Here is a 20,490-nt window from a genome sequence, read left to right as displayed (position 1 = left end):
ATGCAAAGAAAGAAGTCTGGAAGGATACAATCTGAATTCATAACTTGGATTAACCCTAGTGAGGAGTGGGGAGGTGATGATCAAAGAGAATTTTAGTCTTAACTGTAATATGTTTGCCTTTTAGATGAAAGATGAATTTATGTATTGTGTAATAAAAATTAGTTTTATGGTAAACAAAACCATACAGAAGAAATAAAATTCCTCCCCCTTTTCTGAGCCAAAGGATAAATAAAGATGCTCCTTAATTTTTTCCCCTAGGACAAAGGTACAGATTTTGTTTTCTATCTGAACAAGTTATAAGAGAAATGTGTTCAATTTGGATGAACACAATTTCTTGCAGTCATGAGCCATTGAATGCTTATGATTTTCCACTATAATTGTTTCCCAAAGTGAGGAGGCATAGAAGATAGCTAAGTGGTTACTGTCAACACCTTTTAAATTATGTAGTTTTTGTCATCTGGGCTAGGGAAAATTGTAACTAGCATATCAAAGAGAAACATAAGATTAAAGTGGATATTTAAGTTTACAAAAGAAACAGAACAAGTAAATAGTGCAGGTGCTACTCAGATATGGCAGAAATCATAGGGCTGATAAGCAAATGACTAAAGTTTGAGAACAATGCACTGTGGAACCCTGCCTCCTAAAAATACAAATGGGTCTATGCAACACAACACATGTTTTAAGTTAGCGGCTGCAAATATATTCTTTTTTTCCTCAGGTAAAAAGAGTTATTTTAGGGGAAAAGAAATGGGAATAAAAATCACAATCCACATGGAGTTGGAAATTGAACTGAACTAGAAAGTTCATATCGCTGATCCCTACCAGCCTCAATAACCTGCTTATACCTTCCTGTCTTACTGGGCATATCTTCACATTTGATACTTAGGAATATTCACAAGACTAAGAATTAGCTTTCCTTTTTTTTTTTAATTAAGAAGTTGAATATTTTATTATTAAACTGTTTCTTATTTTCCTGCAAAGCTGTTGCTTCACTGTATGAAAATAGCACCTGCAAACACAGTATATTGCAAAATTAAGATAGTAATGTTCTTCATTGGACACTCTACAACTAACAAACTTTTCTCCACTGCCAGTTATTTCCAGTGGGAAGATCGTTGAGTATTTTGACCCAAATCCGGGGATGGCTGTGAGCAAGTTACAATATCATATAAGGCTTAAGATAGCAATGTTATCCTTGAATTACATAATTTTTATAACTAGTTTTACCACAGATAATTTCAGGAATTCTGAATATTGTAACTGGAGACTAGCCTAAAAATCATAGGGTGTTGTGAAAAAGATGCATAGTGTTTATCTGAAGTCATTAGGAGGTTAAGGGGTATTTTCTTCAGGAAACATTGTTGCAAGTAGTTTCTTTCGCTAAAAATTGCCTTTTAAAAATCTATCCACCACTAATTTAAGACAACTATGCTAGATTAAGTTGTTTCAAACTAGTTTATTTAGGGGTTCCATTTTCACTCCTCAATAGATTTTATGTATTTCTCATATGCTTCTTCACTCATTAGTTCATCTAGTTCATCTAGTTCATTAATTTCAGTTACTTCTGATAGAGGAGAATAGGGTTCACTACTAGCTTTCACACTTTCCAAAGCACCAAATTCCTCTTGTTTCTTCAATTTTGTCTCAACTTCAGGCAGACTACAGTAAACAACAACTCCCAAAGCTTCCTGTGAAAAATTTCTGATTCCCACTGTTCCAACACTGTTTTCTGTTGGTACCCATTCATGTTTGTCTGTGAATTTATGCATCGACACCAGAGCAGGGCCGGTGCGCCAAGCCCGGAGGGCGCCCGCCCACAGTCCCCAGGGCCGCAGCGGTCAGGGGCTCATTGGGCACAGAGATGGCCCGCAGCCTACAGACCGCGGCCTGCACGCTCCGCGCCACTTGCAGCGCCACGTTCGCAGTAAGAATTAGCTTTTCTAAGGTGACGGTGCTTTTGCCCGAACCCTGAAGGTTCAATAATGTTATTTTTGCAGAGCCTGAGACAAGATATAATAGATTTTGGTTTTGCAATAGTCATGTGGGAGAGAAGGAAAAAATAATGGGTCTCTATTGAGTTGTCTGCCACCCCCTCCTCTGGGCAGTGAGCTAGGGGCATCCTGTCGCACCTCCAACTCCATCCACTTGGTTCTCCACAAGTTGTTGTGTTTTTCAAAAAATCCCTTGCCCAGACTTAAGGACATTATTCTAGGAATGGGTCCCTAACCATTTGGGATTAAGAATCAAGTTAGTCTTGCTCTAATGCCAGAACTGCAAGATGAAAACCTTGAAAATTTTGAGCAACTGGTTTTCTTGGTGTAGAGCAAGCCAGTGGTCGGTAAGAGAAAATATGCTGGCAGGAAAAGAGAAGCAAAAAAGAGGGGCAAAGATGTGATAGGAGATCCCTAGTTAAGGCCTCATTTATTCTGTCCTTAGTTTCTCTGAGACCTCTTCCCCGGTTTCCTTATGCCCCTTTGTGTTTAAGCTACTTGGACTTGGGTTTCTGACACCAGAGACCGGAAGGTTCCCAACTAGGATAGAAAGCATGTAAGACCTATCTTGTATTGCAAAATGGGTTTATTTAAATTATTATATACAAGAGAGTGATCAAGATGGCAGAATAGTAGGACGTGAAGCTCACCGCCTCCCACAAACACAACAAAAATACATCTACATGTGGAACAATTCTCACAGAATACCTACTGAACTCTGGCAGAAGACCTCAGACTACGTAAAGGGCAAGAAAATATCCACATAACTGGGTAGGAAACAAGAAAAAAAAAAGGCGAGAGAAATCGGGATGGGACCCGCACCCCCGGGAGGAAGCTGTGAAAGAGGAAAGGTTCCTGCACCCTGGGAAGCCCCCTCACTGGCGGGGAGATCAGCCAGGACAGAGGGGTAGCTTCAGAGCCTCAAAGGAAAGCACAGAAGCCGATTTGTGGCAGCCAGAGCAGAGGGAGAACTGCACAGTCAGTGCCGCCACCCTGCACTCCCCAGGCTGATGCACGTGTCCACCAGTGCTGGCAGGGGCTGGGTGCTGGAACTCAGGCTTCGGAGATCAGAACCAAGGAGAGGGCTGGGGGTGGCTGTGTGGAGACAGATGCGGGGGGCTGGAATTCAGTGCGACTTCAGGAGGGGGTGTACATAGAGGAAGCTTGGGACACCTTAGAGGCCAGGCGCCATTGTTTGGGGGGGTGCCCGAGGGGAGTGGCGGGACCTGGATTGTAGCCTTTTTCCCTGTGCGTGCACTCACAGAGAGGAGGACTCTGGTTGCACAGGCTCCAGGGGCAATGGCAGACCCCTGCCACCTCCCTCCCAAACCCCGGGAGCAGTCTCAGGCCACTGACACTGCCCCCCTGGATGCCAGGAGTGGTCACAGGCCCCTGCCACCTCCCTCCCAGACTTCAGGAGTGGTTGCAAGCCATGTCCACATGCATAGCGTGTCCCGGGGGCATGCCTGAGCTGCCTGCCACTGCCAAGAACCCCAAGACTGGGCACCAGCCACCGCATCTGCACACCCCTTATCAAGGGGATAATGACCAGCGCACACTGAGGAAAGAGGTGACAGGCATCCATACTAAAAACAGCCCTCACATCAAATATATTGAACTCACACAAGCTACACAGGGATGACCCCACATATAAATAGCCCTCCAAGACCACAGTAGATAAATCTTTCTCCTAAATTCACAGAGTAAGAGAAATATAAGTAAAATGAAGAAACAGAGGAACCACTCCCAGTTAAAAGACCAAGAGCACTCCCCTGAAAGAACTGACAATGAAGCAGACCTCTTCAGTCTAATAGACAACAAATTCAAAAAGGAGATAATGAGAATACTGAAGGAATTAAGAAAGGCTATCAACAGAAATGCAGAGTACTGTAAAAAGGAACTAGAAACTATAAAGAGGAACCAAGAAAAATTAGAAAACTCATTTGCAGAGATGAAAGCTGAGCTAAAGGCAATGAATAGCAAAATGAATAATGCTGAAGAACAAATAAGTGACCTGGAAGATAGAATAATGGAAATCACCCAATCAGGACAGCAGACAGAAAGCCAAATTAAAAAAAAAATGAAAGCAATATAAGACACCTATGGGATAATATAAAGCATGCCAACCTACACATAATAGCAATTCCAGAAGGGGAAGAAAGAGAAAAAAGGATCCAAAATGTATCTTAAGAAATTATAGCTGAAAATTTCCCAAACCTAAAAAAGGAAACAGATATCCAGGTACAGGAAGCATAGAGGGTCCCAAACAAGATAAACCCAAAACAGACCTACAACAAAACATATTATAATAAAAATGGCAAAAGTTAATATAAAGAGAGGATTTTAAAGGTAGCAAGAGAAAAACACAGTTAATTACAAGGGAACCCCCATAAAGCTATCAGCTGATTTCTCTACAGAAACACTGCAGGCCAGAAGGGAGTGGCAAGATATATTCAAAGTCCTGAAAGGGAAAAATCTGCAACCTAGGATACTCTACCCAGCAAGATTATCACTTAGGATAGAAGGAGAGATAAAAAAAATTTCTCAGACAAGCAAAAACTAAATGAATACAGCAATACTAAACCTATCCTAAAGGAAATATTAAAAACTCTTCTCCAAAGAGAAAAGAAGTAAGAATCTATAGGAAAGAGAAAATCACAATTGGAAATCACTTAAATAAGCCAGTACACAGATTTTTTAAATCAAAAAATTTTCTGTGAAAGTGATGATAGCCGCAATGAACAGCAGAAGGATGAACCTGAAGATGTAAAAGATGACATCAAAATCATAAAATGTGGGGGAGGAGAGTAAAAAAATGTAGTTTTTTGTTTTTGTTTTTGTTTTTGTTTTTCCTAGAATGTGTTTGAGGCTATATGACTACCAGTCTAAGGTAAATAGATATAGGAGGGGGTTAACAAACTTCAAAAACAGAGTAACCACAAATCAAAAACATACAATAGAGTCACAGAAACCAAAAAGAAGAGAACATAGGTATAATACAAAAGAAAATCATCAAGCCACAAAAGGAAAAACAAAATGAAAGGGACAAAGAAGAAATATAAAATCAATGGGAAAGCAAGGTTGAAGATGGCAATAAATACATATCTATCAATAATTACCTTAAATGTCAATGGAATAAATGCTCCAATCAAAAGACACGGAGTGGCAGATTGGATTAAAAAAACAAGAGCCTACAATATGCTGTCTACAAAAGACACGCTTTAGGGCAAAGGACACACAGATTGAAAGTGAGGGCATGGAAAAAGATAGTTCATGCAAATGGAAATGACAAGAAAGCGGGGGTCATGATACTCATATCAGACAAAATAGACTTTAAAACAAAGGCTATAAAGAAAGATAAAGAAGGACACTATATAATGATAAAAGGATCAAAACAAGAAGAGGATTTTACACTCACCAACATACATGCACCTAATATAGGAGCACCCAAATACATAAAACAAATACTAACAGACATAAATGGAGAAATATACAGGGATACAATAACAGTAGGAGACTTTAACACCCCACTCACATCAACGGACAGATCTTCCAGATAAAGAATCAATAAGGCGACAGAAAGATAGACAAGATGAAAAGGCAGAGGGCTATTCACCAGATGAGGGAACAAGATAAAACCCCAGAAAAGCAACTAAATGAAGTGGAGATAGGCAACCTTCCAGAAAAAGAATTCAGAATAATGATAGTGAAGATGATCCAGGACCTCAGAATAAGAATGGAGGCAAAGATCGAGAAGATGCAAGAAATGTTTAACAAAGAACTAGAAGAATTAAAGAACAAACAAGCAGAGATGAACAATACAATAACTGAAAAGAAAACTACACTAGAAGGAAACAATAGCAGAATAACTGAGGCAGAAGAATGGATAAGTGACCTGGAAGACAGAATGGTGGACTTCACTGCCACGGAACAGACTAAAGATAAAAGAATGAAAAGCAATGAAGACAGCCTAAGAGACCTCTGGGACAACACTAAACACAACAACATTCGCATTATACGGGTCCCAGAAGGACCAGAGAAAATATTTGAAGAGATTATAGTCGAAAACTTCCCTAACATGGGAAAGGAAATAGCCACCCAAGTCCAGGAAGTGCAGAGAGACCCATACAGGATAAACCCAAGGAGAAACACGCCGAAACACATAGTAATCAAATTGGCAATAATTAAAGACAAGGAAAAATTATTGAAAGCAGCAAGGGAAAAATGACAAATAACATACAAGGGAACTCCCATAAGGTTAACAGATGATTTCTCAGCAGAAACTCTACAAGCCAGAAGGGAGTGGCATGATATACTTAAAGTGATGAAAGGGAAGAACCTACAACCAAGATTACTCTAGCCGGCAAGGATCTCATTCAGATAAAACGGAGAAATCAAAAGCTTTACAGACAAGCAAAAGCTAAGAGAATTCAGCACCACCATACCACCTCTACAGCAAATGCTAAGGGTACTTCTCTAAGTGGGAAACACAAGAGAAGAAGAGGACCTACAAAAACAAACCCAAAACAATTAAGAAAATGGTAATAGGAACATACATATTGATAATTACCTTAAATGTGAACAGATTAAATGCTCCAACCAAAAGACACAGGCTTGCTGAAAGGATACAAAAACAAGACCCATATATATGCTGTCTACAAGAGACCCACTTCAGACCTAGGGACACATACAGACTCAAAGTGAGGGGATGGAAAAAGATATTCCAAGCAAACGGAAATCAAAAGAAAGCTGGAGTAGCTATATTCATATCAGATAAATTAGACTTTAAAATAAAGAATGTTACAAGAGACAAGGAAGGACACTACATAATGATCAAGGGATCAATCCAAGAAGAAGATATAACAATTATAAATATATATGCACCCAACATAGGAGCACCTCAATACATAAGGCAACTGCTAACAGCTATAAAAGAGGAAATTGACAGTAACACAATAATAGTGGGGGACTTTAACACCTCACTTACACCAATGGACAGATCATCCAAAATGAAAATAAATAAGGAAACAGAAGTTTTAAATGACACAATAGACCAGATAGATTTAGTTGATATTTATAGGACATTCCATCCAAAAACAGCAAATTACACTTTCTTCTCAAGTGCGCACGGAACATTCTCCAGGATAGATCACATCTTGGGTCACAAATCAAGCCTCAGTAAATTTAAGAAAATTGAACTCATATCAAACATCTTTTCTGACCACAACGCTATGAGATTAGAAATGAATTACAAGGAAAAAAAACGTGAAAAGCACAAACACGTGGAAGCTAAACAATATGTTACTAAATAACCAAGAGATCACTGAAGAAATCAAAGAGGAAGTCAAAAAATACTTAGAGATAAATGACAATGAAAACACAACGATCCAAAACCTATGGGATGCAGCAAAATCAGTTCTAAGAGGGAAGTTTATAGCTATACAAGCCTACCTAAAGAAACAAGAAAAATCTCAAGTAAACAATCTAACCTTACACCCTAAAGGAACTAGAGAAAGAAGAACAAACAAAACCCAAAGTTAGCAGAAGGAAAGAAATCATAAAGATCAGATTGGAAACAAATGAAAAAGAAATGAAGGAAACAATAGCAAAGATCAATAAAACTAAAAGCTGGTTCTTTGAGAAGGTAAAGAAAATTGATAAGCCATTAGCCAGACTCATCAAGAAAAAGAGGGAGAGGACTCAAATCAATAAAATTAGAAATGAAAAAGGAGAAGTTACAACAGACACCGCAGAAATACAAAGCATCCTAAGAGACTACTACAAGCAACTCTATGCCAATAAAATGGACAACCTGGAAGAAATGGACAAATTCTTAGAAACGTATAACCTTCCAAGACTGAACCAGGAAGAAACAGAAAATATGAACAGACCAATCACAAGTAATGAAATTGAAATTGTGATTAAAAATCTTCCAACAAACAAAAGTCCAGGACCAGATGGCTTCACAGTTGAATTCTATCAAACATTTAGAGAAGAGCTAACACCCATCCTTCTCAAACTCTTCCAAAAAATTGCAGAGGAAGGAACACTCCCAAACTCATTCTATGAGGCCACCATCACCCTGATACCAAAACCAGACAAAGATACCACAAAAAAAGAAAATTACAGACCAATATCACTGATGAATATAGATGCAAAAATCCTCAACAAAATACTAGCAAACAGAATCCAACAACACATTAAAAGGATCATACACCACAATCAAGTGGGATTTATCCCAGGGATGCAAGGATTCTTCAATATACGCAAATCAATCAATGTGATACACCATATTAACAAATTGAAGGATAAAAATCATATGATCATCTCAATAGATGCAGAAAAAGCTTTTGACAAAATTCAACACCCATTTATGATAAAAACTCTCCAGAAAGGGGGCGTAGAGGGAACCTACCTCAACATAATAAAAGCCATATATGACAAACCCACAGCAAACATCATTCTCAATGGTGAAAAACTGAAAGCATTTCCTCTAAGATCAGGAACGAGACAAGGATGTCCACTTTCACCACTATTATTCAACATAGTTTTGGAAGTCCTAGCCACAGCAATCAGAGAAGAAAAAGAAATAAAAGGAATACAAACTGGAAAAGAAGAAGTAAAGCTGTCACTGTTTGCAGATGACATGATACTATACATAGAGAATCCTTAAAATGCCACCAGAAAACTACTAGAGCTAATCAATGAATTTGGTAAAGTTGCAGGATACAAAATTAATACACAGAAATCTCTTGCATTCCTATACACTAATGATGAAAAATCTGAAAGAGAAATTATGTAAACACTCCCATTTACCATTGCAACAAAAAGAATAAAATACCTAGGAATAAACCTACCTAAGGAGACAAAAGACCTGTATGCAGAAAACTATAAGACACTGATGAAAGAAATTAAAGATGATACCAACAGATGGAGAGATATACCATGTTCTTGGATTGGAAGAATCAATATTGTGAAAATGACTATACTACCCAAAGCAATCTACAGTTTCAATGCAATCCCTATCAAATTACCAATGGCATTTTTTACGGAGCTAGAACAAATCATCTTAAAATTTGTATGGAGACACAAAAGACCCCGAATAGCCAAAGCAGTCTTGAGGGAAAAAAACGAAGCTGGAGGAATCAGACTCCCTGACTTCAGACTATACTACAAAGCTACAGTAATCAAGACAATATGGTACTGGCACAAAAACAGAAACATAGATCAATGGAACAAGATAGAAAGCCCAGAGATAAACCCACGCACCTATAGTCAACTAATCTATGACAAAGGAGGTAAAGATATATAATGGAGAAAAGACAGTCTCTTCAATAAGTGGTGCTGGGAAAACTGGACAGCTGCATGTAAAAGAATGAAATTAGAATAGTCCCTAGCACCATACACAAAAATAAACTCAAAATGGATTAGGGACCTAAATGTAAGACCGGACACTATAAAACTCTTAGAGGAAAACATAGGAAGAACACTCTTTGACATAAATCACAGCAAGATCTTTTTTGATCCACCTCCTAGAGTAATGGAAATAAAAACAAAAATAAACAAATGGGACCTAATGAAACTTCAAAGCTTTTGCACAGCAAAGGAAACCATAAACAAGACGAAAAGACAACCCTCAGAATGGGAGAAAATATTTGCAAACGAATCAACGGACAAAGGATTAATCTCCAAAATATATAAACAGCTCATTCAGCTCAATATTAAAGAAACAAACACCCCAATCCAAAAATGGGCAGAAGACCTAAATAGACATTTCTCCAAAGAAGACATACAGATGGCCAAGAAGCACATGAAAAGATGCTCAACATCACTAATTATTAGAGAAATGCAAATCAAAACTACAATGAGGTATCACCTCACACCAGTTAGAATGGGCATCATCAGAAAATCTACAAACAACAAATGCTGGAGAGGGTGTGGAGAAAAGGGAACCCTCTTGCACTGTTGGTGGGAATGTAAATGGATACAGCCACTATGGAGAACAATATGGAGGTTCCTTAAAAAACTAAAAATAGAATTACCATATGATCCAGCAATCCCACTACTGGGCATATACCCAGAGAAAACCATAGTTCAAAAAGACACATGCACCCCAATATTCATTACAGCACTATTTACAATAGCCAGGTCATGGAAGCAACCTAAATGCCCATCGACAGACGAATGGATAAAGAAGAAGTGGTACATATATACAATGGAATATTACTCAGCCATAAAAAGGAACGAAATTGAGTCATTTGTTGAGACGTGGATGGATCTAGAGACTGTCATACAGAGTGAAGTAAGTCAGAAAGAGAAAAACAAATATCGTATATTAATGCATGTACGTGGAACCTAGAAAAATGGTACAGATGATCCGGTTTGCAGGGCAGAAGTTGAGACACAGATGTAGAGAACAAACATATGGACACCAAGGGGGGAAAACCACGGTGGGATGGGGATGGTGTTGTGCTGAATTGGGTGATTGGGATTGACATGTATACACTGATGTGTATAAAATTGATGACTGATTAAAAAAAAATACTTTGCTCTCCTAAGTCACTATCTCCAGTTAGCATAATGCAAAATTGTTATTGTAGTATTTCTTCCTACCACACTTTTTACGAAGTATGCAAATATTAATAAAAACTGCATTTTCAAAGGAAAGTAGATAAATTTGCAGCTAGCTGTATTTGTTTATAATTCTAGTTTAAATTAAATGGAAATGAAGTTTGAAACTAAAAAAAAAAAAAAAAAAGAATCAATAAGGCTACAGAGATACAAAATGATGCAATAGAACAGTTAGACTTAATTGATATTTTCAGGACATTACATCCAAAAAAATCAGAATACACATTCTTTTCAAGTGCATATGGAACATTACCTAGGATTGACCACATACTAGGGCACAAAACAAGCCTTAACAAATTTAAGAGGATAGAAGTTATTTCAAGCATCTTTTCTGACCACAACAGTATGAAACTAGAAATCCACCACAGAAAGAAAAATGAGAAAAAAATGATTACATAGAAACTAAACAACATGCTAGTAAAAAAACCAATGGGTCAACGATGAAATCAAAAAGGAAATTTAAAAATACTTTGAGAAAAATGACAATGAAAACACAACCATACAAAATCTATGGGATGCAGCAAAAGCAGTCCTTAGAGGGAAGTTCACAGCAATACAAGCCTTCCTCAAAAAACAAGAAAAATCTCAAATAAACAACATAACTTACCACTTAAAAGAATTAGAAAAAGAAGAACAAACAAAACCTAAAGTCAGCAGAAGGAAGGAAATCATAAAGATCAGAGAGGAAATAAATAAATCAGAGATTAAAAAAATAATAGAGAAAATCAATAAAACCAAGAGCTGGTTCTTTGAAAGGATAAACGAGATTTACAAATCTCTGGCCAAGCTCACCAAGAAGAAAAGAGAGAACACAAATAAACAAAATAAGAAGTGAAAAAGGAGACATAACAACTGATACCGCAGAAATACAAAAAAAACTGTAAGGGACTACTATGAACAATTATATGCCAACAAATTCAACAACCTAGAAGAAATGGACAAGTTTCTAGAAACACACAGCCCACCAAAACTGAATCAAGAAGAAATAGATAACTTGAACAGACCAATCATTTGAAGTGAAATAGAATCTGTAATTTAAAAACTCCCGGGATAGGAGAAGATGGCGGAAGAGTAAGACGCGGAGATCACCTTCCTTCCCACAGATACAGTAGAAATACAGCTACATGTGGAACTGCTCCTACAGAACACCCACTGAACGCTGGCAGAAAACGTCAGACCTCCCAAAAGGCAAGAAACTCCCCCCGTACTTGGGTAGGGCAAAAGAAAAAAGAAATAACAGAGACAAAAGAATAGGGACGGCACCTGCACCAGTGGGAGGGAGCTGTGAAGGAGGAAAGGTTTCCACACACTAGGAAGCTCCTTCGCAGGCAGAGACTGTGGGTGGCAGAGGGGGGAAGCTTCGGAACCACGGAGGAGAGCACAGCCACAGGGGTACGGAGGGCAAAGCGGAGAGGTTCCCTCACGGAGGCTCGGCGCCGACCAGCACTCACCAGCCCGAGAGGCTTGTCTGCTCACCCGCCGGGGCGGGCGGGGTTGGGAGCTGAGGCTCGGGCTTCGGTCGGATCGCAGGGAGAGGACTGGGGTTGGCGGCGTGAACACAGCCTGAAGGGGTTAGTGCACCACAGCTAGCCGGGAGGGAGTCCGGGAAAAAGTCTGCAGCTGCCGAAGAGGCAAGAGACTTTTTCTTCCCTCTTTGTTTCCTGGTGCGCGAGGAGAGGGGATTCAGAGCGTCGCCTAAACGAACTTCAGAGACGGGCGCGAGCCGCGGCTATCAGCGCAGATCCCACAGCAACAGGGGCGCAGAGGAAAAAACGGAGAGATTCCCGCACAGAGGCTCGGTGCCGAGCAGCGCTCACCAGCCCAAGAGGCTTGTCTGCTCCCCAGCCGGGGTGGGCGGGGCTGGGAGCTGAGGCTCAGCTTTGGTCGGATCGCAGGGAGAGGACTGGGGCTGGCATCGTGAACACAGCCCTGAAGGGGTTAGCGCACCACAGCTGGCTGAGAGGGAGACCGGGAAAAAGTCTGCAGCTGCTGAAGAGTCAAGAGACGTTTTCTTGCCTCTTTGTTTCGCAGTGCGCAAGGAGAGGGGATTCAGAGCGCCGCCTAAACGAACTCCAGAGACGGGCGCGAGCCGCGGCTATCAGCGCGGACCCCAGAGACGGGCGTGAGACGCTGGGGCTGCTGCTGCCACCTCCAAAAATCCTGTGTGCGAGCACAGGTCACTCTCCACACCGCCCCTCCCGGGAGCCTGTGCAGCCCGCCACTGCCAGGGTCCCGTGATCCAGGGACAACTTCCCTGGGAGCACGCACGGCACACCTCAGGCTGGTGCAACGTCACGCCGGCCTCTGACGCCGCAGGCTCGCCCCGCCTCCTCCGTACCGCTCCCTCCCCCGGCCTGAGTGAGCCAGAGCCCCCAAGCAGCTGCTCCTTTAACCCCGTCCTGTCTGGGCGGGGAACAGACGCCCTCAGGCGACCTACACTCAGAGGCGGGTCCAAATCCAAAGCTGATCCCCAGGAGCTGTGCAAACAGAGAAGAGAAGGGGAAATCTCTCCCAGCAGCCTCAGAAGCAGCAGATTAAAACTCCACAAACAACTTGATGTGCCTGCATCTGTTGAATACCTGAATAGACAACGAATCATCCCAAATTCAGGAGGTGGACTTTGGGAGCAGGATATATTAATTTTTCCCCTTTTCCTTTTTTTGTGAGAGTATATGTATATGCTTCTGGGTGAGATTTTGTCTGTATAGCTTTGCTTTATAATAGCTTTATTTTACTTCACTATATTATAGCCTCTTTCTTTCTTTCTTTCTATTTTTTCTCCCTTTTACTCTGAGCCGTGTGGACGAAAGGCTCTTGGTGCTCCAGCCAGGCATCAGGGCCGTACCTCTGAGGTGGGAGAGCCAACTTCAGGATACTGGTCCACAAGAGACCTCCCAGCTCCATGTAATACCAAACGGCAAAAATCTCTCAGAGATCTCCATCTCAACATCAAGACCCAGCATCACTCAATGACCAGCAAGCTACAGTGCTGAACACCCTATGCCAAACAACTAGCAAGACAGGAACACAGCCCCATCCATTAGCAGAGAGGCTGCCTAAAATCATAATAAGGCCACAGACACCCCAAAATACACCACCAGACGTGGACCTGCCCACCAGAAAGACAAGATCCAGCCTCATCCACCAGAACTCAGGCACTAGTTCCCTCCACCAGGAAGCCTACACAACCCACTGAACCAACCTTAGCCACTGGGGACAGATACCAAAAACAACGGGAACTACGAACCTGCAGCCTGTGAAAAGGAGACACCAAACACAGTAAGATAAGCAAAATGAGATGACAGAAAAACACACAGCAGATGAAGGAGCAGAGTCAAAACACACCAGACTTAACAAATGAAGAGGAAATAGGTAGTCTACCTGAAAAAGAATTCAGAATAATGATAGTAAGGATGATCCAAAATCTTGGAAATAGAATAGACAAAATGCAAGAAACATTTAACAAGGACGTAGAAGAACTAAAGAGGAACCAAGCAATGATGAAAAACACAATAAACGAAATTAAAAATACTCTAGATGGGATCAATAGCAGAATAACTGAGGCAGAAGAAAGTATAAGTGACCTGGAAGATAAAATGGTGGAAATAACTACTGCAGAGCAGGATAAAGAAAAAAGAATGAAAAGAACTGAGGACAGTCTCAGAGACCTCTGGGACAACATTAAACGCACCAACATTCGAATTACAGGGGTCCCAGAAGAAGAAGAGAAAAAGAAAGGGACTGAGAAAATATTTGAAGAGATTATAGTTGAAAACTTCCCTAATATGGGAAAGGAAATAGTTAATCAAGTCCTGGAAGCACAGAGAGTCCCATACAGGATAAACCCAAGGAGAAACACGCCAAGACACATATTAATCAAACTGTCAAAAATTAAATATAAGGAAAACATATTAAAGGCAGCAAGGGAAAAACAACAAATAACACACAAGGGAATCCCCATAAGGTTAATTTCTGATCTTTCAGCAGAAACTCTGCAAGCCAGAAGGGAGTGGCAGGATATACTTAAAGTGATGAAGGAGAAAAACCTACAACCAAGATTACTCTACCCAGCAAGGATCTCATTCAGATTCGATGGAGAAATTAAAACCTTTACAGACAAGCAAAAGCTGAGAGAGTTCAGCACCACCAAACCAGCTTTACAACAAATGTTAAAGGAACTTCTCTAGGCAAGAAACACAAGAGAAGGAAAACACCTACAATAACAAACCCAAAACATTTAAGAAAATGGGAATAGGAACATACATATCGATAATTACCTTGAATGTAAATGGATTAAATGCTCCCACCAAAAGACACAGGCTGGCTGAATGGATACAAAAACAAGACCCATATATATGCTGTCTACAAGAGACCCACTTCAGACCTAGAGACACATACAGACTGAAAGTGAGGGGATGGAAAAAGATATTCCATGCAAATGGAAATCAAAAGAAAGCTGGAGTAACAATTCTCATATCAGACAAAATAGACTTTAAAATAAAGACTATTACAAGAGACAAAGAAGGACACTATATAATGATCAAGGGATCGATCCAAGAGGAAGGTATAACAATTGTAAATATTTATGCACCCAACATAGGAGCACCTCAATACATAAGGCAAATACTAACAGCCATAAAAGGGGAAATAGACAATAACACAATCGTAGTAGGGGACTTTAACACCCCACTTTCACCAATGGACAGATCATCCAAAATGAAAATAAATAAGGAAACACAAGCTTTAAATGATACATTAAACAAGATGGACTTAATTGATATTTATAGGACATTCCACCCAAAAACAACAGAATACACATTTTTCTCAAGTGCTCATGGAACATTCTCCAGGATAGATCATCTCTTGGGTCACAAATCAAGCCTTGGTAAATTTAATAAAACTGAAATCGTATCAAGTATCTTTTCCGACCACAATGCTATGAGACTAGATATCAATTACAGGAAAAGATCTGTAAAAAATACAAACACATGGAGGCTACACAATACACTACTTAATAACGAAGTGATCACTAAAGAAATCAAAGGGGAAATCAAAAAATACCTAGAAACAAATGACAATGGAGATACGACGACCCAAAACCTATGGGACGCAGCAAAAGCAGTGCTAAGAGGGAAGTTTATAGCAATACAAGCCTACCTCAAGAAACAGGAAACATCTCGAATAAACAACCTAACCTTGCACCTAAAGCAATTAGAGAAAGAAGAACAAAAAAACCCCAAAGCCAGCAGAAGGAAAGAAATCATAAAGATTAGGTCAGAAATAAATGAAAAAGAAATGAAGGAAACAATAGCAAAAATCAATGAAACTAAAAGCTGGTTCTCTGAGAAGATAAACAAAATTGATAAACCATTAGCCAGACTCATCAAGAGAAAAAGGGAGAAGAGTCAAATCAATAGAATTAGAAATGAAAAAGGAGAAGTAACCACTGAGACTGCAGAAATACAAAAGATCATGAGAGATTACTACAAGCAACTCTATGCCAATAAAATGGACAACCTGGAAGAAATGGACAGATTCTTAGAAATGCACAAACTGCCGGGACTGAACCAGGAAGAAATAGAAAATATGAACAGACCAATCACAAGTACTGAAATTGAAACTGTGATTTAAAACCTTCCAACAAACAAAAGCCCAGGACCAGATGGCTTCACAGGCGAATTCTATCAAACATTTAGAGAAGAGCTAACACCTATCCTTCTCAAACTCTTCCAAAATATTGCAGAGGGAGGAACACTCCCAAACTCATTCTACGAGGCCACCATCACCCTGATACCAAAACCAGACGAAGATTTCACAAAGAAAGAAAACTACAGGCCAATATCACTGATGAACATAGATGCAAAAATCCTCAACAAAATACTAGCAAACAGAATCCAACAGCACATTAAAAGGATCATACACCATGATCAAGTGGGGTTTATCCCAGGAATGCAAGGATTCTTCAACATACGCAAATCAATCAATGTGATACACCATATTAACAAACTGAAGGAGAAAAACCATATGATCATCTCAATAGATGCAGAGAAAGCTTTTGACAAAATTCAGCACCCATTTATGATAAAAGCCCTGCAGAAAGTAGGCATAGAGGGAACTTTCCTCAACATAATAAAGGCCATATATGACAAAGCCACAGCCAACATTGTCCTCAATAGTGAAAAACTGAAACCATTTCCACTAAGATCAGGAACAAGACAAGGTTGCCCACTCTCACCACTATTATTCAACATAGTTTTGGAAGTGTTAGCCACAGCAATCAGAGAAGACAAAGAAATAAAGGGAATCCAAATCGGAAAAGAAGAAGTAAAGCTGTCACTATTTGCAGATGACATGATACTATACATAGAGAATCCTAAAGATGCTACCAGAAAACTCCTAGAGCTAATCAATGAATTTGGTAAAGTAGCAGGATACAAAATTAATGCACAGAAATCTCTTGCATTTCTATACACTAATGACAAAAAATCTGAAAGTGAAATTAAGAAAACACTCCCGTTTACCATTGCAACAAAAAGAATAAAATATCTAGGAATAAACCTACCTAAGGAGACAAAAGACCTGTATGCAGAAAATTATAAGACACTGATGAAAGAAATTAAAGATGATACAAATAGATGGAGAGATATACCATGTTCCTGGATTGGAAGAATCAACAATGTGAAAATGACTCTACTACCCAAAGCAATCTACAGATTCAATGCAATCCCTATCAAACTACCACTGGCATTTTTCACAGAACTAGAACAAAAAATTTCACAATTTGTATGGAAACACAAAAGACCCCGAATAGCCAAAGCAATCTTGAGAACGAAAAATGGAGCTGGGGGAATCAGGCTCCCTGACTTCAGACTATATTACAAAGCTTCAGTAATCAAGACAGTTTGGTACTGGCACAAAAACAGAAATATAGATCAATGGAACAGGATAGAAAGCCCAGAGATAAACCCACACACATATGGTCACCTTATCTTTGATAAAGGAGGCAAGCATATACAGTGGAGAAAAGACAGCCTCTTCAATAAGTGGTGCTGGGAAAATTGGACAGGTACATGTAAAAGTATGAAATTAGAACACTCCCTGACACCATGCACAAAAATAAACTCAAAATGGATTAAAGACCTAAGTGTAAGGGCAGACACTATCAAACTCTTAGAGGAAAACATAGGCAGAACACTCTATGACATACATCACAGCAAGATTCTTTTTGACCCAGCTCCCAGAGAAATGGAAATAAGAACACAAATAAACAAATGGGACCTAATGAAACTTAAAAGCTTTTGCACAGCAAAGGAAACCATAAACAAGACCAAAAGACAACCATCAGAATGGGAGAAAATATTTGCAAATGAAGCAACTGACAAAGGATTAATCTCCAAGATTTACAAGCAGCTCATGCAGCTCAATAACAAAAAAACGAACAACCCAATCCAAAAATGGGCAGAAGACCTAAACAGACATTTCTCCAAAGAAGATATACAGATGGCCTACAGACACATGAAAGGATGCTCAACATCATTAATCATTAGAGAAATGCAAATCAAAACTACAATGAGATATCATCTCACACTGGTCAGAATGGCCATCATCAAAAAATCTAGCAACAATAAATGCTGGAGAGGGTGTGGAGGAAAGGGAACACTCTTGCACTGTTGGTGGGAATGTAAATTGATACAGCCACTATGGAGAACAGTATGGAGGTTCCTTAAAAAACTACAAATAGAACTACCATACGACCCAGCAATCCCACTACTGGGCATATACCCTGAGAAAACCATAGGTCAAAAAGAGTCATGTATCAAAATGTTCATTGCAGCTCTATTTCCAATAGCCAGGACATGGAAGCAACCTAAATGTCCATCGACAGATGAATGGATAAAGAAGATGTGGCACATATATACAATGGAATATTACTCAGCCATAAAAAGAAATGAAATGGAGGTATTTGTAATGAGGTGGATGGAGTTAGAGTCTGTCATACAGAGTGAAGTAAGTCAGAAAGAGAAAAACAAATACAGTATGCTAACACATATATACGGAATCTAAGGAAAAAAAAAAAAAAAAGGCCATGAAGAACCTAGTGGCAAGACGGGAATAAAGACACAGACCTACTAGAGAATGGACTTGAGGATATGGGGAGGGGGTGGGGTGAGATGTGACAGGGTAAGAGAGTGTCATGGACATATATACACTACCAAATGTAAAATAGATAACTAGTGGGAAGCAGCCGCATAGCACAGGGAGATCAGCTCGGTGCTTTGTGACCACCTAGAGGGGTGGGATGGGGAGGATGGGAGGGAGGGAGATGCAAGAGGGAAGAGAAATGGGAACATATTGTATATGTATAACTGATTCACTTTGTTATAAAGCAGAAGCTAACACACCATTGTAAGGCAATTATACTTCAATAAAGATGTTGAAAAAAAAAAACAAAAAAAAAAAACTCCCTACAAACAAAAATCCAGGACCAGATAGCTTCACAGGCAAATTCTACCAAACATACAAAGAAGAACTTATACCAATCCTTCTCAAACTCTTCCAAAAAATTGAAGAGGAAAGAACACACCCAAGGACATTCTATGAAGCCACCATCACCCTGATACCGAAACCAAAGATACCACCAAAAAAGAAAATTACAGGCCAATATCTTTGATGAATATAGATGCAAAAATTCTCAACAAAATATTAAGAAACCAAATCCAACAGCACATAAAAAAGATCATACACCATGAACAAGTGGGATTCATCCCAAGTTCACAAGGATGATTCAACATATGCAAATCAATCAATGTGATACACCACATAAACAAAAGACAAAAACCACATGATCATCTCAGTAGATGCAGAAAAAGCCTTTGATAAAATTCAGCATACATCCATGATAAAAACTCTTACCAAAGTGGGTATAGAGGGAACATATCTCAAAATAGTAAAAGCTATTTATGACAAACCCACAGCCAATATAATACTCACTGCTAAAATCTGGAACAAGACAAAGATGCCAACTCCCATGACTTCTATTCAACACAGTATTGGCAGTCCTAGCCACAGCAATCACAGAAGAAAAAGAAATAAGTTATATCCAAATTGGAAGGCAAGAGGTAAAATTGTCATTATATGCAGATAACATGATACTACATATAGAAAACCCTAAAAACTCCACACAAACACTACTAGAACTGATAAATTCAGCAAGGTAGTAGGATACAAGATTAACATACAGAAACTGGTTGAATTTCTTTACACCAAAAATGAAATGTCATAAAGGAAAAGCAACCCAGAAAATAAAATACTTAGGAATAAACCTCACCAAGGAAGTGAAAGAGAACTATAAAACATTAATAAAGGAAACTGAAGATGATTCAAAGAAATGGAAATATATCTCATGCTGTTGGATTGGAAGAATTAATATTGTTAAAATGGCCATAGTACCCCAAACAATCTACAGGTTTAACGTAATCCCTATCAAATGACCATGACATTTTTCACATAACTAGAACAAATAATCCTAAAATTCATATGGAACCGTAAAAGACCCAAAATTTCCCAGGCAATCCTGAGGAAAAAAAACAAAGCAGGAGGCTTAACCTTCCCAGACTTCATACAATACTACAAAGCTACAGTAATCAAAACGGCATGGTATTGGCACAAAAACAGTCATATGGATCAATGGAACAGAATAGAGAGCCTGAAATAAACCCACACACCTACAATCAATTAATCTTTGAAAAAAAGAGGTAAGAATATACAAAGGGAAAAAGGCAGTCTCTTCAGCAAGTGGTGTTGGGAAAGTTGGACAGCTGCATGTAAATCAGTGAAGTTAGAACACACCCTCTCACCATACACAAAA

This window comes from Balaenoptera borealis, assembly GCF_965194805.1.
Source record: "Balaenoptera borealis genome assembly, chromosome: 5".
NCBI classification, from domain to species: domain Eukaryota; kingdom Metazoa; phylum Chordata; class Mammalia; order Artiodactyla; family Balaenopteridae; genus Balaenoptera; species Balaenoptera borealis.
The sequence above is the reverse complement of the archived record's forward strand: the minus strand, read 5'-3'. Positions refer to the sequence as shown.